General features: G+C 50.1%; 1 protein-coding gene across 1 annotated transcript in view; it reads right to left on the bottom strand.

Annotated features, from left to right (window-relative positions):
- Positions 1–25,102, bottom strand: part of MB21D2 (Mab-21 domain containing 2) — an 81,952-nt gene that overhangs the window by 6,748 nt on the left and 50,102 nt on the right. The window lies entirely within an intron of this gene.

Here is a 25,102-nt window from a genome sequence, read left to right on the forward strand (position 1 = left end):
GGATGGAGTTAGATAGATAGATAGATAGATAGATAGATAGATAGATAGATAGATAGATAGATAGATAGATAGATGATAGACAGACAGATAGATAAGATAGATGATAATAGATAGACAGACAGACAGACAGACAAATAGAGGATGGATGGATTGCTGTGAGATGGCTACTGGGGAAGGCAATGGCAAACCACCCCGTAAAAAGTCTGCCATGAAATTTTGATTTCTACACTACTGCAAAGCAAGTCTGTCAGAGCAGACCACAGCACAGGATACAAATCACGAGAAGAATCAAAGCAAGCAAAAGCCCACCAGCCTGCACAAACTGGGGTTTATAAGAAGTTGAGACAAAAGAGCAAGTTTCTAGTCCCTCTTGGCTGGGGAGATATTAAAGGCACCATTTTAAAAAACCACAAAGCACCTAAAGCTCGTCACGCAGGGAATGGGGACTCCCCTCAAGGCCTCCCCCCTCAACCGCAGCAGGAGAGAGACCAGTGCCTCACTCCAAGGGGGGGTGGTATCTTCCTTGCTGCTTTGGTGAATTATCCAGTTTTGAAGACCCCCGCGCCCCCCAAGTGGATTTCTGCTCCCTTCTCTGTTCCAGCAGATCATTTGGGAGGGCAGCCATTCTGCCTGCAGGATTCTACATTGAACCAGATCTGAAAACAACACTTGGAAGCGTTAACCTTGAACAAAGTTCCACCTGGAGAGGAGGCAGCTGAGAGGGGAGATGATCTCCATCTTCAAGTACTTGAATCATAAGAGTTGGAAGGGACTTCCAGGGTCATCTGGTTCAACACCCTGCACAATGCAGGAAACTCACAAACCCCTCCCCCTCAATTCACAGGAGGGCTGTCATGGTGTGGAATTGCTTTCTGTGGCCCTAGAAAGTCAGACCAGAACCAACAGGTTGAAATTAAATCAAAAGAGTTTCCGGCTCAACATTAGGAAGAACTTCCTGACCGTTAGAGCAATCCTGTGAATTTAGGGGGAGGTGTTTGTGAGTTTCCTGCATTGTGCAGGGGGTTGGACTAGATGATCCTGGAGGTCCCTTCCAACTCTATGATTCTATGAACTTCCTGACCGTTAAAGCGATTCCTCAGTGGAACAGGCTTCCTCCTTGGGAGGTGGTGAGCTCTCCTCCCTAGGAGGTTTTTAAGCAGAGACTAGATGGCCATCTGACAGCAATGAAGATCCTGTGAATTTAGGGGGAGGTGTTTGTGAGTTTAGAGCGGTTCCTCAGTGGAACAGGCTTCCTCCTCGGGAGGTGGTGAGCTCTCCTTCCCAGGAGGTTTTTAAGCAGAGGCTAGATGGCCATCTGACAGCAATGACGATCTTGTGAATTTAGGGGGAGGTGTTTGTGAGTTTCCTGCATTGTGCAGGGGGTTGGACTAGATGATCCTGGAGGTCCCTTCCAACTCCATGATTCTACGAAAGTGAAGACCGAGTTTCTTCTGGCTTTTCAGCATTTCAGCGCCCGCTCTTCCCATGGAGCAAACTTTTCCATCACAAGCATCAAACGAAAAGGCGAAGAGTTGTTTGGAAGCACGTTGCTCAGCAATGACCGGAGAAGGGAAGGGTCCCCATTCCTGGTTCTTAATTTTCTTTTCTGAAATGCATCGTTAAATAAGCATGCCTCTGAGAAAGAGCCCAAAGGAAAGGGTTGGAGTTATTTTGGGGGAAACTATTTTTAAAATCACATGGCGAGTGAATGTATAGCTTGGTTCCCTTTCGGAGAGGTTGAAATGCAATAAGGAGGAACAGAGATGTCTTGAGGGAGCGAAAGAACTCCTTCCGCTCCACCCCGCCCCCCTTGCCCCAACTTCCAATAAGTTATGCCCCGGAAGGCGAGTCAGCAATTTCTCCTAAAATAGCAAGTGCCGCTGGGGGGGCAGGGGGGCGGCTGCCTAATGGAAAATCTTTATTAAGCCTCATTATGGAGAACCTGCAACGTCAGGCCCTGAGTGACCAGCGTGCTATTTTAAGATGGGGGGGGTCCGTCCCCCTCACAAGCAACCGGCCACATCTTTGATCCCCCTCCCCCAATTCCCTGCTCAGAAGACGCCCAAACAGGGCTCCGATTCAGACTCAGAAGGCTAGGTCTGGGGGCAACGCCCAGAAAGAAAGGAATGGGTGAGGGGGACGCCAGTCCTCTGAGGGCAGGGGGATTTCACGATGACCCACCCATCAACGGGAACCGGTCGTCCAGTAAGATGTCCTGTGACTCCCAAGGAACTTTTGGCCTACCCTACATGGAGGGCCAACTACTCTCTTTCCAACAGACGCCACGCGGAGGAGAGGAGAGGGTGGGACAGGCTCACGGGCAAGTCTGAGGCTTCCAGAAACGATCCTCCCGTTGGATATGAGAAGGAGCTCAAAGGGGGGTCCAGAGGTGGAAGGCCCCAAGCTGAACAACTTGCCTTAAGAACATAAGAGAAGCCATGTTGGATCAGGCCAATGGCCCCCCCAGTCCAACACTCTGTGTCACACAGTGGCCAAAAAACCCCAAGTGCCATCAAGAGGTCCACCAGTGGGGCTAGAAGTCCTTCCACTGTGCTCCCTCCCAAAACACCAAGAATACAGAGCATCACTGACCCAGACAGAGAGTTCTAACAATAAGCTGCGGCTAATAGCCACTGATGGACCTTTGGAGGGGGTGCCCATCAGGGGGGCATTTGGCTTAGGGGGTATTTATTTGGTTGAGGGAATTTGTTCATATGCCACCTCTCTGAAGTTCTGCTTGAAGTAATAATAATAATAATAACTTTTTATTTATATCCCGCCCTCCCTGCCAAGGCAGGCCCAGTAGCTTGCAAATGAGGGGAAAAAAGCCCCCCAAGACCAGTAAAGGTGCAGAAAAGGGCAACTAGAAGGATTAAAGGGTTGGGACACTTTCCCTATGAGGAAAGGTTAAAACGCTTGGGGCTCTTTAGCTTGGAGAAACGTCGACTGCGGGGTGACATGACAGAGGTCTACAAGATTACGTATGGGATAGAGAAGGAAGAGGAAGAAGTACTTTTCTCCCTTTCTCACAATACGAGAACTCGTGGACATTCTATTAAATTGCTGAGCAGTCGAGTTAGAATGGATAAAAGGAAGTACTTCTTCACCCAAAGGGTGATTAACATGTGGAATTCACTGCCACAAGAGATGGTGGCGGCTGCAACTAGCATAGCCAGCTTCAAGAGGGGATTGGATAAACATCTGGAGCAGAGGTCCATCAGTGGCTATTAGCCACAGCATATTGTTGGAACTCTCTGGGGCAGTGATGCTCTGTCATCTTGGTGCTTGGGGGGAGCGGGCAACAGTGGAAGGGCTTCTAGTGTCCTGGCCCTCCTGATCGACCACCTGATGGCGGCTGGGGTTTTTTGGCCCGTGTGAGACAGCGTGTTGGACTGGATGGGCCACTGACCTGATCCAATGTGGCTTCTCTTATGTTCTTATGTCTGGGGCAGTGATGCTCTGTCTTCTTGGTGCTTGGGGGGGGCAACAGTGAGAGGGCTTCTGGTGTCCTGGCTCCACTGATGGACCTCCTGATGGCACCTGAGGTTTTTTGGCCCCTGTGTGACAGAGTGTTGGACTGGATGGGCCATTGGTCTGATCCAACATGGCTTCTCTTATGTTCTTATGTGACACGGAGTGTTGGACTGGATGGTCCATTGGCCTGATCCAACATGGCTTCTCTTATGTTCTTCTGTGACACAGAGTGTTGGACAGGAGGGGCCACTGGCCTGATCCAACATGGCTTCTCTTAGGTTCTTCTGTGACACAGAGTGTTGGACTGGAGGGGCCACTGGCCTGATCCAACAGGGCTTCTCTTCTGTTCTTATGTGACACAGAGTGTTGGACTGGATGGGCCATTGGCCTGATCCAACATGGCTTCTCTTATGTTCTTATGTGACACAGACTGTTGGACTGGAGGGGTCATTGGCCTGATCCAACATGGCTTCTCTTATGTTCTTATGTGACACAGAGTGTTGGACTGGATGGGCCATTGGCCTGATCCAACATGGCTTCTCTTATGTTCTTCTGTGACACAGAGTGTTGGACAGGAGGGGCCACTGGCCTGATCCAACATGGCTTCTCTTAGGTTCTTCTGTGACACAGAGTGTTGGACTGGAGGGGCCACTGGCCTGATCCAACAGGGCTTCTCTTCTGTTCTTATGTGACACAGAGTGTTGGACTGGATGGGCCATTGGCCTGATCCAAAAGGGCTTCTCTTATGTTCTTATGTGACACAGACTGTTGGACTGGAGGGGTCATTGGCCTGATCCAACATGGCTTCTCTTATGTTCTTATGTAACACAGAGTGTTGGACTGGATGGGCCATTGGCCTGATCCAACAGGGCTTCTCTTATGTTCTTATGTGACACAGAGTGTTGGACTGGATGGGCCATTGGCCTGATCCAAAATGTCTTCTCTTATGTTCTTATGTGACACAGAGTGTTGGACTGGATGGGCCATTGGCCTGATCCAACATGGCTTCTCTTATGTTCTTATGTGACACAGAGTGTTGGACTGGATGGGCCACTGGCCTGATCCAACAGGGCTTCTCTTATGTTCTTATGTGACACAGAGTGTTGGACTGGAGGGGCCACTGGCCTGATCCAACAGGGCTTCTCTTATGTTCTTATGTGACACAGAGTGTTGGACTGGAGGGGCCACTGGCCTGATCTAACAGGGCTTCTCTTATGTTCTTATGTGACACAAAGTGTTGGACTGGATGGGCCATTGGCCTGATCCAACAGGGCTTCTCTTATGTTCTTATGTGACACAGAGTGTTGGACTGGATGGGCCATTGGCCTGATCCAACAGGGCTTCTCTTATGTTCTTATGTGACACAGAGTGTTGGACTGGATGGACCATTGGCCTGATCCAACAGGGCTTCTCTTATGTTCTTATGTGACACAGAGTGTTGGACTGGAGGGGCCACTGGCCTGGTCCAACATGGCTTCTCTTATGTTCTTATGTGACACAGAGTGTTGGACTGGATGGGACACTGGCCTGATCCAACAGGGCTTCTCTTATGTTCTTATGTGACATAGAGTGTTGGACTGAATGGGCCACTGGCCTGATCCAACATGGCTTCTCTTATGTTCTTATGAGACACAGAGTGTTGGACTGGAGGGGCCATTGGCCTGATCCAACAGGGCTTCTCTTATGTGACACAGAGTGTTGGACTGGATGGACCGTTGGCCTGATCCAACACAGCTTCTCTTATGTTCTTACCAAGTGTCATCACAAATTATCCATGTGAAAGCAACCTGAGCTGGGGCCATAAAAGCACCGCTGAATGCTCTAAAGGTATCTGTAAAGCAAAATCCCAAGCAGAAGCAGCCCCTGAATATCTCAGAAGACAGAGGTCCCACCCCCATTAAAAGCCTGGATAAAAAGACATTTCCCCCACCAGGGTCATAGACAATGCATTGTCTAGAGGAGGTGAGGCTCTAGAGACTCAGAAGGCCAAACAACCCCTTCCTGCTGGCACAACTTCTAAGCCCCTGCCCAATCCATGGGAGTCGGAAGTTGGCAGAGCAAGAGACCCAGTCCCTCCGTGGCAGCCCCTTCTTCGCTCTCACAGGCACAGCTGATGCCCTACCTCATTCTCGGAGAAGATGGAAAGCAATGAAATAGGCCGTGCCCATTTGGGGCGTGAGATGAAGTGTTTAAGCCAATGCCTTCTCCTCCCCCCAAAAGCTGCCAAGGTTCTCATCGGTTTTAGCAAAATGTCACATGCGGTAAGTTCTTCACCAATCGACACACCTGAGTTTCAGCAATTTATTGACAAGCGCGAAATGACAGCCGGACAGGGTCTTGCTCAAGCTGATGTCAGAGGGTCTTGCCCTCCTAGCTAGGCTCCATCCATTGCATAGTTCATTTTGCAAATGCAAAAGTGTCAAAAGCTACCAAGCACCACCCCCCACCTCCCCCATCCCCGCCACAATATGTCATCCCAGCCCCACACTTTTGAAGCAAGCTGTGAGCGTCTCTGGGAACTAGATAACATGGCCCCATGATGGAAAGATGCACGGTACGGACAGTACATACACAATATTGCAGTGTGTGAGAACAAAAAGACAGTAGCAAAGACAGACCCTCAGAGGTTACTACAAGGTACAAGCAAGCATGAATTCCCCCTCTCCCAAATCATGGCAAGAGGCACTATTCTCTCTCTCTCTCTCTCTCTCTCTCACACACACACACACACAGAGTTTAAGAACATAAGAGAAGCCATGTTAGATCAGGCCAATGGCCCATACAGCCCAACACTCTGTGTCACACAGTGACAAAAAAATTATATATATATATATACACACACACACACTGTGGCTAATAGCCACTGATGGACCTCTGCTCCATATTTTCATCTATGCAACACCTCCTTGGGGGCCTTGATATCAGGCTACTGATGAGGAATGCCAGGAAGATTTCAAAGTTTGTGCAGCAAGGAACTGCATGGATAAAAATGGTTCTTGCTTGCCACAAACCCAGACTTTACAAGTTCACCTGTTTGGCCATCCAGCTCTCCCCACTCTTCAGATTCAAAGGCTTCTCCCAATTTTCCCAGCACACCCTGATGCCTCTTCCAGGGTACTTTGCAACTGGATTTTCCAGTGTGAAATGGCAAAGTCCGCTTAACAATGACCGCTGAAAGTGGACTCGAAGTTCTTTGGGGTGTCCAAATTCCAGCTCAACCAGGCAGCCAAAAGCCAAGCCCACAGGCGCCATCTAGTGGCCTTGCTTGTAAATAACATGTCCCAAAGGAACAAAGTAAGGAGCCTTTAAGACCAACAAAGTTTAATTCTGGGTATGACCTTTTGCGTGCATGCTCACACTCAGAATCAAACTTTCTGGTCTTAAAGGTGCCTGACTGGACGAAACTTAGTTCTGTTGTTTCAGACCAACACCTGCAGGAAAAGCCCAGAAGGAACTCATTTGCATGTTAGGCCACACCCCTGACAGCAAGTCAGCCAGAACTGGATTTCTGTGTGTTCCTGCTAAAAAAAAAACCTGCCTGAATCTATCCCCCCAAACTGTAAGCAAGGGCAGGGTTACCTTTAGTCTAGTTCAAGAGTATCATCCAGTATCATAATTTTCTTTGTTTTTTTTGACATAATGCCGCTGTATAAATCAATGGTGCTGCCTCATTTGGAATACTGTGTATGATTCTGGTCACCGCACCTCAAAAAAAGATATTATAGCTTTGGAAAAAGTGCAGAGAAGGGCAACTAGAAGGATTAAAGGGTTGGAACACTTTCCCTATGAGGAAAGGTTAAAACACTTGGGGCTCTTTAGAATCATAGAGTTGGACGGGACCTCAAGGGTCATCTAGTCCAACCCCCTGCACAATACAAGAAACTCACAAACCCCTCCCCCTAAATTCACAGGATCTTCATCGCTGACAGATGGCCATCTAGCCTCTGCTTAAAAACCTCCAAGGAAGGAGAGCCAACCACCTCCCGAGGAAGCCTGTTCCACTAAGGAATTGCTCTAACTTTCAGGAAGTTCTTCCTAATGTTGAGCCGGAAACTCTTTTGATTTAATTTCAAACCATTTATTCTGGTCCTACCTTCCGGGGCCACAGAAAACAATTCCACACCATCCTCTAGATGACAGCCCTTCAAGTCCTTGAAGACGGTGATCCTATCACCTCTCAGCCGCCTCCTCTCCAGGCTAAACAAGCCCAGCTCCTTCAACCTTTCCTCACAGGACTTGGTCTCCAGACCCCTCATCATCTTCGTTGCCCTCTTCTGGACCCGTTCCAGCTTATCTAGATCTTTCTTAAAATGTGGTGCCCAAAACTGAACACAAGACTCCAGGTGAGGTCTTACCAGAGCAGAGTAAAGCGATACCATCATATCACGTGATCTGGACACTTGAAGAATTCACTGCCACAGGAGGTGGTGGCGGCCACAAGCATAGCCAGCTTCAAGAGGGGATTGGATAAAAATATAGAGCAGAAGTCCATCAGTGGCTCTTAGCCACAGGGTATTGTGGCTCTTAGCCACAGGTAGCCGTCCTGAGCCCGCCTCGGTGGGGAGGGCGGGATATAAATCGAATAAATAAATAAATAAATAAATTGTTGGAACTCTCTGTCTGGGGCAGTGATACTCTGTATTCTTGGTGTTTGGGAGGGGGCACAGTGGGAGAGCTTCTAGCCCCACTGGTGGACCTCCTGATGGCACCTGGGTTTTTTGGCCCCTGTGTGACACAGAGTATTGGACTGTATGGGCCAGTGGCCTGATCCAACAGGGCTTCTCTTATGTTCTTATGTGACACAGAGTGTTGGACTGGATGGACCATTGGCCTGATCCAACATGGCTTCTCTTATGCTCTTATCCCAACAACAGTTGCCATAAGTCAGCTGTGACCTGACGGTCCTTCCCGCCATAATTCGCGAATTGATCTGTATATCATAAAATATTTCTTTGCATCCTTTGGTAGTATGTTCATTCAGTTAAGAAAGCTACGCTCAAAATGCAATTTAACCAATCTTTAACAGAACAGAGTTCGGGTTTTTCCAAGATGCCACAATAACCGTCTTAGTAGCTGAAAGCAGAATTAAGACAGATATATATATCCGAAGAAGCTACTAATCCTTTTAAATAGCCTAACAGGATCTAATGGTCTATTACTACATAATACACCATGAATAAACTGAATCATGGTTTGCAAAGACAGGCTGGCTTTGCTACTCAAAACACACTGTATCTAATCTGGAAGTTTAGAAGAATTGCAGATTTATACCCCGCCCTTCTCTCTGAATCAGAGACTCAGAGTGGCTTACAATCTCCTATATCTTCTTCCCCCACAACAGACACCCTGCGAGGTGGGTGGGGCTGAGAGAGCTCTGATAAGAGAAGCTGCCCTTTCAAGGACAGCTCTGGGAGAGCTCTGGCTGACCCAAGGCCATTCCAGCAGCTGCAAGTGGAGGAGTTTATTTATTTTTTATTTATTTATTTTATGATTTATATCCCGCCCTTCCCAACGAGTGGCTCGGGGTGGCTGAGTGGAGTGGGGAATCAAACCCAATGCTCCCAGATAAGAGTATGCACACTTAACCATTACACCAAACTGGCTCTCTTCAGAAGATATTGGACTTATATCCTGTCCAATACTCTGAATCTCAGAGCGGTCACAATCTCCTTTTCCTTCCTTCCTCACAACAGACATCCTGTGATGTGAGTGAGACTGAGCTCTCTCTCCCAGAAGCTGCCCTTTCAGGGACAATCTCTGCCAGAGCTCTGGCTGACCCAAGGCCATTCTAGCAGCTGCAAGTGCAGGAGTGGGGAATCAAACCCAGTTCTCCCAGATCATAGAATCCTAGAGTTGGAAGGGACCTCCAGGGTCATCTAGCCCAACCCCCTGCACAATGCAGGAAACTCACAAACACCTCCCCCTAAATTCATAGGATCCTCATTGCTGTCAGATGGTCATCTAGCCTCTGTTGAAACACCTCCAAGGAAGGAGAGCCCACCACCTCCCAAGGAGGAAGCCTGTTCCACTGAGGAACCGCTCTAGCGCTCAGGAAGATAAGAGTCCACACATTTAACCACTACACCAAACTGACTCTCTTTACCACTTATGGGTTGAAAGCGTGACGACATTTATTGTTTCAAGAAATATATGTTCTTATTCCTCCTCCCCCCCCTTTTTTTCATTCTCCCCCTCCCTTTGGCTTCCCTCCTGATTATACCTATATAGTATCTTTTGGGGGGGGGGGCGGAGGGACACTGTATCATATTTATGCTGATTTTTGCTTTGCGACCTCACCCCACTGGCAAACCTCTCCAAGGAGCTCATGGTGGTGGATAGGCCAGGCATGAGAGGCGCCAGCCTCCCCCTCCCCTAAAAAAAAAACCAGAAGCCAGAGACTGAAGCATCTTCTCAATTGCTGTAGTGGGGGGGGGGGGTTCTGGAGAGAAAAGTGGAGGAGGAGGAGGAAGGGGGTGCAGGAGAGAGTGACGAATGAGAGCCAAGACCTGCAGCAACAGCATCCAAGCCCCTTCCTCACACAAACAGCACTGGGCCGAGTTTTGCTCCCCTCCCTTGCTGGCTTTCCCTCCTGGCTGCTTGCTGAATGCATCAGGTCTGATCTGGGACACAGGCGTTGGCTTGAGAAAGGTTTCTCTTCCATTTTCCAGCCCACTTTCGCAGCAGGGCTCCACAACCCACAGGGACCAGCAGCATCGAAACCACCTCTAACCTCTGCACTCAGCCCCGGTTTGCTTTGCTTTCCTCTCTTCCGAACAGCAGAGTTGCCACAGACGGGGGCTCCATCGCCTGCCAAACTTATGAAGCGGCAGACCCAGAAGGAATCCAAACGAACCAAGGAAAACTAGAGCTCCAAGGCGCGAGACTCCCTGCGTTCTCTTCCCAAATAACCAGCCGTTACCCTTTTGACTGCATGAACGAGGAAATTCACCCAATAGTCCAAAGTGCCCCTAATACCTGCCTTTCCTGGGTCGGTCAGATGGTGGCGCTAACAGTTCAACTTACAGAAAGACCCAGACGGGCAGCCGTGTTGGTCTGAAGCAGTAGAACAAAGCAGGAGTCAAGTTAAAGGTGATACTTGACTCCGGCTTAGTTCAGCTTACAGATCCAAGTGCGTCTCTGATGAAGTGTGCATGCACAAGAAAGTTTGCACCTTGAATAAAACTCTGTTGGTCTTAGGACTTCGTTCAACTTAGCTTGTGCCAGCAGAGAAAAGGAGAAGAGTGACTGGCTATGGGAGGTGGGGGAGATGTGGGATCAAATCAAGGAATCAGGTGGGGTTTCCTACATGCCCAATCACACTTTCTCGCCCTCACCGAGGATTGCCGATCCCCAGGTGTATCAAAAACAACAGAGTTCAGGTAGCACAAACAAACACCGTATATTCAATTGCTCATAAATTGCTCATCCCGTATACACAAACCATGCAAACATATTCTTACAGTCTCAGCCCACAAAAGTCCACTCTATTCCAAAATCTGCTTTAAGATGCAATCTTCAATTACTCGTAAGAAGTGTCGGAGAAGAAAATAGAGACCGGTTTCGGCCACGCCCTTCTCAATCGTTACTCACAACACAAATTGCTGCGTCCGCCTTCTCCGATTTTTGGAACGATCATTCGCTAAATGGGACCCAATCCTGCTATGTTAATGGGCATTGCTTCGCACAAATTACGTCCCTGGATCCCCTGGTTTGGAAGCCCTCCCCCCGACCTCTTCAGGATCATCAGAAAGCGGGGGGAGGGGAGGGAAATTTCTGCTGGGAACTCCATTATTCCCTATGGAGACTTATTCCCATAGGAAATAATGGAGAATTGATCCATGGGTATCTGGGGCTCAGGGGTAAAGGCACCGGATTTTCAGTACTGCATCCAGTGCCTCTCCCCAAAACACCCCCCATGTTTCAAAAAAATTGAACCAGGGGGTCCAATTCTATGAGCCCCAAAAGAAGGTGCCCCTATCCTTCATTATTTCCTATGGAAGTAAGGCATTTAAAAAGGTGTGCGGTCCTTTTAAATGTGATGGCCAGAACTCCCTTCAGAGTTCAATCATGCTTGTCATGCCCTTGCTCCTGGCTCCACCCCCCAATGTCTCCTGGCTCCACCCCCAAAGTCCCCAGATATTTCTTGAATTGGACTTGGCAACCCTACTGGAGAGCCAGTTTGGTGTAGTGGTTAAGTGTGCGGACTCTTATCTGGGAGAACCGGGTTTGATTCCCCACTCCTCCACTTGCAGCTGCTAGCATGGCCTTGGGTCAGCCATAGCTCTGGCAGAGGTTGTCCTTGAAAGGGCAGCTGCTGTGAGAGCCCTCTCCAGCCCCATCCACCTCACAGGGTGTCTGTCGTGGGGGAGGAAGGTAAAGGAGATTGTGAGCCGCTCTGAGACTCTTCGGAGTGGAGGGCGGGATAGAAATCCAATATCTTCTTCTTCTTCTTCTACCCTCACCCCACCCCACCTCCCTTCCCTCTCCACAACAACAAGAAGACGACGACATTGGATTTATATTCTGCCCTCCACTCAAGAGTCTCAGAGCAGCTCACAATCTCCTTTATCTCCCTCCCCCACAACAGACATCCTGTGAAGTGGGTGGGGCTGAGAGGACTCTCACAGCAGCTGCCCTTTCAAGGACAACCTCTGCCAGAGCCATGGCTGACCCAAGGCCATTCCAGCAGCTGCAAGTGGAGGAGTGGGGAATCAAACCCGGTTCTCCCAGAGAAGAGTCTGCACACTTAGCCACTATGGCTGACCCAAGGCCATTCCAGCAGGTGCAAGTGGAAGAGTGAGGAATCAAACCCGGTTCTCCCACATAAGACTCTGCACAGTTCACCACTAGCCCAAACTGCTAGAGCTGTGGCTGACCCAAGGCCATTCCAGCAGGTGCAAGTGGAGGAGTAGGGAATCCAACCCAGTTCTCCCAGATAAGAGTCCGCACACTTCACCACTACACCAAACTGGCTCTCTTTCACTCAAGCCACATTGCTTCCGTCTTTGCCCATAGGGTTTGAAATAAAGCCAGAGCATGTATTTGCAGTAGCCTCGTTCAGTTCAGACTTTGGCCTCGGACTCAATTTCTGTGCTGCGGCTTGATTCAGATTCTCGCCTGAATGCTGCCCCCTTCCCCAACCACCTCTGGCTGGCAGGACAAACAGCAGCTGGGTTCCTGCTTGCGATGCCTGGATGCAGCCCCTGCATTCCACGAAAGCCACAAATTCGCCGCAGTATGAGCAAAGCATTGTCAGAAGCACAGACGGTTCCACATCCGGCTCCCGGCCCCCTTGGGAGGGCTTCGAATTGGATGCCAGCCGCTTCTCTCCAAAGTGGCTTTCAAATATTTGATTGATTTCAAAGGGAATGAGAATAGTTTTTTTTTTTTAAAAAAAAATACGTATCTCAAATTGCACTGTTAAATTGCAAGATTGCATGACGATGTTCTAGCCCATGGGTGGCCAAACTGTGGCTCGGGAGCCACACGTGGCTCTTTCACACATATTGTGTGGCTCTTGAAGCCCCCACCACCTTGTTGGCCGGCTTGGAGAAGACTTTCCTCTCTTTAAATCACTTATCCAAGCCAAGAAGAAGAATTGCAGATTTATACCCCGCCCTTCTCCCTGAATCAGAGTCTCAGAGCAGCTCACAATCCCCTTTACCTTCCTCCCCAACAACAGACACGCTGGGAGGTGGGTGGGGGCTGAGAGGGCTCTGACAGAAACTGCCCTTTCAAGGACAACTCCTGCAATAGCTATGGATAACCCAAGCCATTCCAGCAGGTGCAAGTGGAGGAGTGGGGAATCAAACCCAGTTCTCTCAGATAAGAATCCGCACACCTAACCACTACACCAGGGGTGGCCAACGGTAGCTCTCCAGATGTTTTTTGCCTACAACTCCCATCAGCCCCAGCCAGCATGGCTAATGGCTAGGGCTGATGGGAGTTGTAGGCAAAAAACATCTGGAGAGCTACCGTTGCCCACCCCTGCACTACACCAAACTGGCTCTCAAGACAGCCAGTGGATTGGAGAATGCATTTAAAGTTAAAGTTGCTTTCTTTCCACCTCTCTCCCTCTCCCCCCACCTATTTGCCTGCCTCCTTCCTTCCTTCCGTCTCTCAAACATCTGACATTTATTCTATGTGGCTCTTACGTTATGCAAGTTTGGTCACCCCTGTTCTAGCCATTTTTTAACCGAAAAGAAAGTCGTTTCCATGAGTATTCAAAATGTAACATATATGCCAATATAGCTTAAAGAAAATATTGAGCCTCCATTTCTTAGGGTAACATCATAAACATGTTTCCATCCACCTGTACAAAGGATTCCATCTGTAAAAGTGAATCTGTAAAAATCTGTAAAATGTCTTATAAGTATTGACAACGTCCATTTCCGCCGCTTCTAATGTCTTCTTCACTAGGTCCAATTTCGATGGTGTGTCAGAACTTTTCCACCCTTTAGCAGAAAGGATTCTGGCAGCTGTGGTTACATCCTTGTCTCCAAAGTGGGCGCAGACTCCGTTCTGGCAGCCCTCGCTCTCTGCCCCGCTCAACGCCTCTGAACGGCCCTTGAGCTACTGAACATTTTTCCTTAAGCTGATTCTGCCACTCTGGTGGGGAAAGGCTCCTTTCAAAACATCCAGCAGCTCGGAGAACTCCCAGGGGCCAGACGGGCCCCAGGCTGAACCGTGCCCACTTCGACCCCCACCACTCTTCAGAACGGGCAGAAGCAGAACTCTGTATTGACAGGCAAGCGGCACAAAGAAGCACATAGAGGCCCCCTTTAGGGGCAAAATCTATATGTTCTAATAGTCTGATATTGAGCAGTTAAGCTGTGCTTTGAAAGGCCGGAACATGATCTGGCTGGCGAGCCTTTGCATGCAGGGCCCCTTTAAAGGCATGCCTCTTGATTAAGCCCAGCTGAGAGCAACTGAGCAGCTGATCCTGCAAAGACCTGAAGAAGCAAGGCCCCTTGTGAGAAGATGGGACCCTCTCCGGGCTTGGAGCCTCTCTCTTCCTGCAAAGAAGACGCCAGGCTTGCGGAGTCCAGAGCTGCCACGAGATAACAATTCTCCCCCCCTCTGCTTGTAGCAAACACCCTCCCCCCCTTCCCTTCTCATTTCCACCCCCCAGGATCTTTGTGAAGTTCAGCTACCGCAGCAAAATGCTCTTGACATTTCCCAGAAACAGGCGCTGCTCAATAGTGAACTTTGCATCCATTTCAGGCTTTTCAAAAACTACTCTTTCTAAATCTCCGAAGAACACACACACCAGCCTGCTACTGAATCCAAGACAGGGCCCTGTAGGGGAGAAGAGGGAAAAGGGCCCCGTTAAGAAAATGACGTGGGGTGCCCCATTTGCAGTTATGGGTCAGGGACTACAGCCCTTTGCACGTCTGGACTTCTAACCAAGAGCTCCTATGTCAGAGTAGACCTGCTCGAGCACACCCAGGAGGGGCCATCTAATCCGGCACCCTCTCTCCGGATGGATGCCATGGGGAACCTGCAGACCAGAGCTTTCTCCCACCGACCACGCCTCAGTTTCACTCTGGAAGTCCCCCTCAGATAACAGCCAGTGTTCTCCTCGTAAGTCTATCCCTCGCCCCGATCGTCTTCTGGCAATGAGTTCCACAAGCCAACCACACATTGTCTGCAAAGCAGCACTGCCTTTAGCCTCTCTCCCCCCTCTCTTGAGTCTTCTAGGACGCCAACACAAAACTCAAAGGCAGTTTGCAAGGGAGCTACCTGTGGCTTCCAACCTCCTGGTATGTAAGTCAAAACAACGGACTGCAGTGTGGAGAATCCAAACCACAAATCCACTGCTCCAGGCACAACAACACAAGAGAGAGATCTTGGGGTCGTGGTAGATAATTCACTGAAAATGTCAAGACAGTGTGCAATTGCAATAAAAAAGGCCAACACCATGCTGGGAATTATTAGGAAGGGAATTGAAAACAAATCAGCCAGTATCATAATGCCCCTGTATAAATCAATGGTGCAGCTTCATTTGGAGTACTGTGCGCAATTCTGGTCGCCGCACCTCAAAAAGGATATTATATAGCACTGGAAAAAGTGCAGAAAAGGGCAACTAGAATGATTAAAGATTTGGAACACTTTCCCTATGAAGAAAAGTTAAAGCGTTTGGGGCTCTTTAGCTTGGAGAAATGTTGACTGCGGGGTGACATGATAGAAGTTTACAAGATTATGCATGGGATGGAGAAAGTAGAGAAAGAAGTCCTTTTCTCCCTTTCTCACGATACAAGAACTTGTGGGCATTCCAAGAAATTGCTGAGCAGTCAGGTTAAAACGGATCAAAGGAAGTCCTTCTTCACCCAAAGGGTGATTAACATGTGGAATTCACTGCCACAGAAGGTGGTGGCAGCTACAAGCATAGCCAGCTTCAAGAGGGGATTGGATAAAAATATGGAGCAGAAGTCCATCAGTGGCTCTTAGCCACAGTGTGTGTGTGTACTGGCCACTGTGTGATACAGAGTGTTGGACTGGATGGCCATTGGCCTGATCCAACATGGCATCTTATATGTTCTTACTATAGCCAGTCATACACAACGAAACACTAATTCCAAATATACATTCCAAATAGCTAGATATACAAATTCCAGAAACGAAGAGACATATGCTACTTGATACCCAGCCTATGGGGATGTGCCTCACAGAAGTCTGAGGGAGCGGTGAAAAGGTCAGCTCCAAGGGAAGAGTCGAAAGGGCAACAGAAGGCATCCAGCAGTTCTGAAGCATGGAGATTACAAATCTTTCTACATGCAGAAATGCATCTTGGACAAGAGCTGTACGAGTCCGCTGCCTACCCACCTTGTCTTTAAATGCACTACATTCATCCTAAAAGAGCAAAAATTCTACAAAATTTCAGTCTGGGGCCCAGGCCAACGAAGTCTTATTCTGGATACAAGCTTTCATGTACATGCCCACTTCTTCAGATCTGATGAAGCGTGAATGAACATGAAAACTTATACCCCAAATTAAACTTTGTTGGTTTTCAAGGGCCCCCTGGACTCACACTTTGTGCTGCTGCTTCAAACCAACATAGTGACTCACCTGAATCTATGCAAAACGGCATGATTCAAGAGGGCTTTTCAGCACATGGAGCGGAGCAGCTCTGTACTAAATGACTGACAAAGTTACTCAGATCCTGCTGAAACCAGGATTCTGCAATGTGATTTTTGCATCATTTAGCACGTGTCCTGTTAGCACGTTTGCTTTGCTTCAGTTTAGTTCGGTTTCTTCTACAACCATAATTCAGTTGCCTTGTCTATCGGATGTCCTGTCCTGTTGACTGCACGGACTCCTTTCCCCGTAACCCGCCCTGAGCCCTGGTGAGCGAAGGAGAACACAAACAAAAGAAACAAACACTCTATATCAGGGGTGGCCAACGGTAGCTCTCCAGATGTTTTTTGCCTACAACTCCCATCAGCCCCAGCCAGCATGCTGGCTGGGGCTGATGGGAGTTGTAGGCAAAAAAACATCTGGAGAGCTACCGTTGGCCACCCCTGCTCTATAGTTTTACAGAAATTGTGTTTAAAAAATACCTGCGGCCCGTTTTCTGATTTTGCACTGCGTGTGGAAGTTTGTCAATCGGGAGCTTAAAAAGATCACCAGGTGTAAAAATCCACCGCAAGTCGCGGATTCACTAACGGATGGAAAAGGACGCTTTGCGGCCCCCTCACAGCAGTGCCAACAAGCAACATGTCAGTCCTGGGGAGACGAGGACCGGAGTAGTTTGGTGTCAAATGAGAGGGGATATTTGTAGTTCGGAAGTCCCCGGGAGCAGTTTGACATTCACGTGGTGAAAGCTGAACGCACGCCGGAACATTGCCCGGTCAGCACGCTGGAAGAACAAGGTTTTCATCCACACCTCATGACAGAAAGCAGACTCCACAGCATCCTTCTCAGCCAGCCAGAAGGGACCTCTTCCTGCGCAGCTCTTGCTGGCCTTCGATAGTCCCCCTTGGACAAGAGAAGAAGCAAGCCGCAGTCCAGCAGAGGGAGGCAGGTGAATTCAAGAACCTTAGAACTTTTAGCATTCCGCACCACATGAGGTCTGGTTGCTAGAGTCAAGGCGATCCAAACCTGCCACGCTCCAGCCTGTATCTTTAAGCAAATGCACAGGTGTTATTCCTTTTGCATAATCTCACCCACCTGCGCTGGCCACAAAGAAATGGAAGATCCCCCCCGCCTCCCTTCAAATAGTAGGATTCTAGTTTCAGCAAGCTATACACTGAGATATATAGCACGTCTGCTTTCGAACAGATTCAAACATGAAAGCTGGGCAAAAAAAGATCCCAGGTTGGATGTTGGAATATGTGCAAACACTATCATACTTTCCCACATTCTCCGTCTTTGGGCCATGGCTCAGTGGCAGAGCCTCTGCTTGGCGTGCAGAAGGTCCCCGGCTCAATCCCCACCATCTCCATTTCAGGAACAGGCAGGAGGCAATATGAAGGATGTTTCCCCTCCCCACAACAGACTCCCTGTGAGGCAGGTGGGACTGAGAGAGCTCTGACAGAAACTGCTGTGGAAAAGCTCTGAGAACTTGCGACTGACCCAAGGCCATCCCAGCAGCTGCAGGTGGAGGAGTGGGGAATCAAACCCGGTTCTCCCAGATAAGAGTCCGCACTCTTAACTGCTACAGCAAACTGGCTCTCAGTTGGTGAAGTGGTGAAGTGTGCGGACTCTTATCTGGGAGAACCGGGTTTGATTCCCAACACCTCCGCTTGCAGCTGCTGGAACAGCCTTGGATCAGCCAGAGCTCTGGCAGGAGTTGTCCTTGAAAGGGCAGCTGATGTGAGAGCCCTCTCAGCCCCACCCACCTCACAGGGTGCCTGTTGTGGGGGAGGAAGGGAAAGGAGATTGTGAGCCGCTCTGAGACTCTTCGGAGTGGAGGGCAGGATCTAAATCCAATATCTTCATCTACCTCACAGGGTGTCTGTTATGGTGGAGGAAGGGAAAGGAGATTGTGAGCCGCTCTGAGACTCTTCGGAGTGGAGGGCGGGATATAAATCCAGTATCTTCATCTACCTCACAGGGTGTCTGTTATGGTGGAGGAAGGGAAAGGAGATTGTGAGCCGCTCTGAGACTCTTCGGAGTGGAAGGCGGGATATAAATCCAATATCTTCATCTACCTCACAGGGTGCCTGTTGTGGGGGAGGAAGGTAAAGAGCCAGTTTGGTGTGGAGAGCCAGTTTGGTGTAGTGGTTAAGTGTGCGGACTCTTATCTGGGAGAACCGGGTTTGATTCCCCACTCCTCCACTTGCACCTGCTGGAATGGCCTTGGGTCAGCCATAGCTCTGGCAGAGGTTGTCCTTGAAAGGGCAGCTGCTGTGAGAGCCCTCTCCAGCCCCACCCACCTCACAGGGTGTCTGTTGTGGGGGAGGAAGGTAAAGGAGATTGTGAGCCGCTCTGAGACTCTTCGGAGTGGAGGGCGGGATATAAATCCAGTATCTTCATCTACCTCACAGGGTGTCTGTTATGGTGGAGGAAGGGAAAGGAGATTGTGAGCCGCTCTGAGACTCTTCGGAGTGGAAGGCGGGATATAAATCCAATATCTTCATCTACCTCACAGGGTGCCTGTTGTGGGGGAGGAAGGTAAAGAGCCAGTTTGGTGTGGAGAGCCAGTTTGGTGTAGTGGTTAAGTGTGCGGACTCTTATCTGGGAGAACCGGGTTTGATTCCCCACTCCTCCACTTGAACCTGCTGGAATGGCCTTGGGTCAGCCATAGCTCTGGCAGAGGTTGTCCTTGAAAGGGCAGCTGCTGTGAGAGCCCTCTCCAGCCCCACCCACCTCACAGGGTGTCTGTTGTGGGGGAGGAAGGTAAAGGAGATTGTGAGCCGCTCTGAGACTCTTCGGAGTGGAGGGCGGGATATAAATTCAATATCTTCATCTACCTCACAGGGTGTCTGTTGTGGGGGAGGAAGGGAAAGGAGATTGTGAGCTGCTCTGAGACTCTTCGGAGTGGAGGGCGGGATATAAATCCAATATCTTCATCTACCTCACAGGGTGTCTGTTGTGGGGGAGGAAGGGAAAGGAGATTGTGAGCTGCTCTGAGACTCTTCGGAGTGGAGGGCGGGATATAAATCCAATATCTTCATCTACCTCACAGGGTGTCTGTTGTGGGGGGAGGAAGGGAAAGGAGATTGTAGGCCTCTCTGAGACTCTTCGGAGTGGAGGGTGGGATATAAATCCAATATCTTCATCTACCTCACAGGGCGTCTGTTGTGGGGGAGGAAGGGAAAGGAGATTGTGAGCCCCTCTGAGGCTCTTCGGAGTGGAGGGTGGGATATAAATCCAATATCTTCATCTACCTCACAGGGTGTCTGTTGTGAGGGAGGAAGGGAAAGGAGATTGTGAGCCGCTCTGAGACTCTTCGGAGTGGAGGGCGGGACATAAATCCAATATCTTCATCTACCTCACAGGGTGTCTGTTGTGGGGGAGGAAGGGAAAGGAGATTGTGAGCCGCTCTGAGACTCTTCGGAGTGGAGGGCAGGATATAAATCCAATATCTTCATCTACCTCACAGGGCGTCTGTTGTGGGGGAGGAAGGGAAAGGAGATTGTGAGCCCCTCTGAGGCTCTTCGGAGTGGAGGGCAGGATATAAATCCAATATCTTCATCTACCTCACAGGGTGTCTGTTGTGGGGGAGGAAGGGAAAGGAGATTGTGAGCTGCTCTGAGACTCTTCGGAGTGGAGGGCGGGACATAAATCCAATATCTTCATCTACCTCACAGGGTGTCTGTTGTGGGGGAGGAAGGTAAAGGAGATTGTGAGCCGCTCTGAGACCCTTCGAAGTGGAGGGCGGGATATAAATCCAATATCTTCATCTACCTCACAGGGTGTCTGTTGTGGGGGAGGAAGGGAAAGGAGATTGTGAGCTGCTCTGAGACTCTTCGGAGTGGAGGGCGGGACATAAATCCAATATCTTCATCTACCTCACAGGGTGTCTGTTGTGGGGGAGGAAGGTAAAGGAGATTGTGAGCCGCTCTGAGACCCTTCGAAGTGGAGGGCGGGATATAAATCCAATATCTTCATCTACCTCACAGGGGGTCTGTTGTGGGGGAGGAAGGTAAAGGAGATTGTGAGCCGCTCTGAGACTCTTCGGAGTGGAGGGCGGGATATAAATCCAATATCTTCATCTACCTCACAGGGTGTCTGTTGTGAGGGAGGAAGGGAAAGGAGATTGTGAGCCGCTCTGAGACTCTTCGGAGTGGAGGGCGGGATATAAATCAAATATCTTCTTCTTCTTCTCAAGAAGAGCCAGCAAGAGGGAGGATTCACCAGGCAGCTTTGCACATCTGCATTGCACCAAGGTGTGCGCTGTTCACAGAAGACAACAAGAGCTCCGCCAAATTTGCCCTGCCCCTCAAACAACCCACCTGACCCCAAAGACAGGCCATTGTGTTCCTGCGTTGCCTGCAGCCTCATTAGTGGAAAGAGAATCAATGAAACCGGAAGGAAGAAGGAGCTGACAGCCAGAAACCTGGGCAGGGGGGCCATGAGGTGGGGGTGGCTTCTCGGCTGGAGAAGGGGGGAGCACGCTCGGGCACACCACGCAACACAGCCTGCATTTCTGCCTGCACAAGAGGACAGACCGGCTGCATACACGTCCAATCCCAGTGTGGTGGAAATGAGGACCTCCACCGGCACCTGCAGGCCCAACAAAGGGGCCTTTCAAAGCCCCCTCCCTTCGCCCACCTGCTTGATCAGGCTCATAAAACACACACAAAGGAGGAGGGAAACGCTCCCCCCATCAGCACAGACCTCACCGTGACTAAAGCGGAGAAGAGGATCACAGGCGAGGAGGAGGAGAAGGGGGAAGAAGAGGCCAGACAGCCCCCTCCCTGCCAATAAGCCTTTGGAAAGCAGCACCTCCCCTGCCCACAAAAACAGCCCCTGCAGCTGCAAGGAGCCCCCCCCCCATCAAACGGGGCTTGGGGGACTTCTTTCTTGCCCACCCTCTGGATCTAAGCAGGCACCCCCTCCAGTCACCTTATCTCAATCTCTAACAGAAGACGACTGCGGATTTATACCACGCCCTTCTCTCTGAATCAGATTTTCAGAACATCTTACAATCTCCTTTATCTCCTTGCCCCACAACAGACACCCCGTGGGGCAGGTGGGGTTGAGAGAGCTCTCCCAGAAGTTGCCCTTTCAAGGACAGAGTCTCAGAGCGGCCTACAATCTCCTTTCCCTTCCTCCCCCGCAACAGACACCCTATGAGGCAGGTGGGGCTGAGAGAGCTCTCCCAGAAGCTCCCCTTTCAAGAACAGAGTCTCAGAGCATCTTACAATCTCCTTTCCCTTCCTCCCCCACAATAGACACCCTGTGAAGTGGGTGGGGCTGAGAGAGCTCTGACAGCAGCTGCCCTTTCAAGGACAACTCTGCCGAGAGACCTACGGCTGACCCAAGGCCATTCCAGCAGATGCAAGTGGGGGAGTGGGGAATCAAAGCCGGTTCTCCCAGATAAGAGAGCTATGGCTGACCCAAGGCCATTCCAGCAGGTGCAAGTGGAGGAGTGGGGAATCAAAGCCAGTTCCCCCAGGTAAGAGTCTGTACACTTCACCACTACACCAAACTGTAGTGGTGTAGTAACAGAAGGAAATAGTAGTAACAGATGGAAATGAAGCAGGCAGCAGGGAAAAAATACAAACAGGTGAGCTCCCCTCGGGCCAAGCGCACCCATGGAGGAACAGGCCAAAGTTCTAAGGAGCCTTGAGTTCAAATCGTCCTCAATAAGGACCACCTTGGGCCAATCCCTATTCTCCCACACAGGATGTAGCCTCAAGCAGGGGCTCCTTGCTGGAGGGACACGAGGAACAAAGAGTTGCAGCATGGGCTTCATGCCATCCGACAGATCCCCCCACCCACCCATGCCCAGGATACACACCCTTAACAGCTGTTTGCCACGTCCTGGGCCGCTTTCTACACTTGTTTGTCAGTCCCAATTGCAGAACTGAGATGATCCCAGAAGGGCAGCTGGGGCAGGGAGTTGCTGCAAATGAGGACGGATATCCAAGGAAGGTGCAGAACTTTCTGGATGGTGCCCTCCCCCCCCCCATCACTCCACACAAGGCAATTCACGGCCACTTTGCCCAGAGCGGCACCCCCCCCTTCCCTGGGCAGAGTCCCTGCCAGCTCCGGAGGCGGGCGGCCCCTGCGGGTCCAAAGGAACAGATGGCCCCTTTGTGTTCTTGGCTTTCGGTGGGGAGAGGAAGAAGCGGGTTGCTCCCCAGGACAGCCCTCCGCCGAGCAAACAAAGGTGCTGCGAACCAATTCAAGGGGCCCAGCGAGTGACTAGTGCTGGCCTGCAGCATTGGAAGGCCTGGATTCAAATCCCTGCCCTGAAGAAGTGAGGCGTGACTCACGAAAGCTCACCCCCCGCCACAAATTTTGCGAGTCTTGGAGGTGCTGCCAAACTCTGGCTCTTTCCCATTGCTGCCCATCTGGATCTTCAGCTACATGGCGACAGCTGTTACTTTAGATGTGCTTTATTTTAAATGGATTAGGCAAATTTAGAGTGTGTGTGTGTGTGTGTGTGTGCGTGCGGGGGGGGGGGTTGGGGGAATCCATTGTTTGCTAAAACAGAGCTCCCCACATTCACAGATAAATCTGTGAGCTAGCTCACGCTAACTCAGCTTGGAGGGAACACCGGGTGAGAACTTGCTTTTCTGGAGATTTTTAGCCTCCAGCTGACACATTTTTGTCTTAGCTCAGGAAGGATGACCCCCGAGCACACTAATGTATGCAGCAGCTCACAACCTTAATGCCAGGAGCTCACAATGTAGAATTTTTGCTCACAAGTCTCTGCAGCTTAGAACATTGTTCTCACCATCTTGTCCCTCTTTGGTCATTTTGGGAGATGAAGACAAGATCTAGGGGACTTTGGCTCTGACCTAGCAGGGCAAGCCCTTCCCGCCTCTCCGCCCCCCCCCCCCCCCCGGCCTCCAGAAATCCCCTCTCAAAGTCACCAATGACAGCACCCCAGTTTGCGAGAAGATGATGATATCGGATTTATATTATGCCCTTCACTCTGAATCTCAGAGTGGCTTACAATTCACTTTACTTTCCTCCTCCACAACAGACACCCTTGCGGGGTAGGTGGGGTTGAGAGAGCTCTGACAGCAGCTGCCCTTTCAAGGACAGCTCTGTGAGAGCTATGGCTGACCCAAGGCCATTCCAGCAGTTGCAAGTGGAGGAGTGGGGAATCAAACCCAGTTCCCCCAGATAAGAGTCCACACACTTTACCACTACACCAAACTGGTTCTCGAGCTCTGGTCTGCTAGCTGATGCTAAAATCTGGTGGGGCTCAACACTCCCTTGACTAATCTTTTTTATTTATTTATTTTTCATGTGTGTGTGTGTGTCTGCACCTGGAAGTCTTGGTGACCTCTAGTGACTGACCCCTACTGGGGGCCTGGAGGATATTCAGGGAGGTGGCTGAATAAGCCTGCCTCGGCCTCCTGACTGGGTATTTCAAGGAAGTCTCCCAACTAAGTATTAACCACAGATGACTCTGCTTAGCTTCTGAGATCTGATGAAAATGGGCTTGCCAGGTCAGGGTGCTGCTCCCAACTAATATTTAAGCAGAAAGCCCTTTTTGGATTGCAACTGGCTGACCTCTGACCCAGCCTCCCCAGACTGAGCAGAGACTACGGGCTGTCCTCTTACCCCAGGGGATGCTGGAATGGCAATAGGGCCACTGCAGGCTGCACTGTGCTTCCTACTCTTTGGGTTTGAGTACCCCCACTGAGTACCCCCAGAGCATCACACATGTCAAGCCCCCCATCTCTCCCCCAGCCTCTGGAACAGAGTTCTCTTCGGCAGATGTGAAATCCTGATGCACAACACTGTGGCTATTGCTGGCACAACAGCAGCAGCTAAAGACATCGCTTCCCTCCTCTGCACACAGTTAAGGGGAGAGGGAGGGGAGGGGACAAAGAGGCCATAGAGACTGCCTGCTCTCTTTTCCATATTCTGTCAACTGGAAGAAATAAAGAAAGGCCCTTGCTCTTTTCCCCTGCCAAGTTCTAGCTCTCGCCTATAAAAGGAGGAAGAAATCCATGCTGTGCTGAACACCACTTGATAGCCATCTCAATAAAGCTATATTACCTGTGCTGGCAGGAACACGAATCCCCCCCCCCCCTTCCCGTGCAGCCACTCCCAACGGCAGCAGGGAGCTGCCTGGCCCCCTTTCAGGCCTACCAGTGCTTCTGAAAGCACCAAGGCGTGTTTTATAGAAGAAGAAGATGAAAAATATATTGGATTTATATCCCACCCTCTACTCCAAAGAGTCTCAGAGCAACTCACAATCTCCTTTACCTTCCTCCCCCACAACAGACACCCTGTGAGGTGATGAAGATATTGGATTTATATCCCGCCCTCCACTCCGAAGAGTCTCAGAGCAACTCACAATCTCCTTTACCTTCCTCCCCCACAACAGACACTCTGTGAGGTGATGAAGATATTGGATTTATATCCCGCCCTCTACTCCAAAGAGTCTCAGAGCAACTCACAATCTCCTTTACCTTCCTCCCCCACAACAGACACTCTGTGAGGTGATGAAGATATTGGATTTATATCCCGCCCTCTACTCCGAAGAGTCTCA

This window comes from Heteronotia binoei, chromosome 6 (assembly GCF_032191835.1).
Source record: "Heteronotia binoei isolate CCM8104 ecotype False Entrance Well chromosome 6, APGP_CSIRO_Hbin_v1, whole genome shotgun sequence".
NCBI classification, from domain to species: domain Eukaryota; kingdom Metazoa; phylum Chordata; class Lepidosauria; order Squamata; family Gekkonidae; genus Heteronotia; species Heteronotia binoei.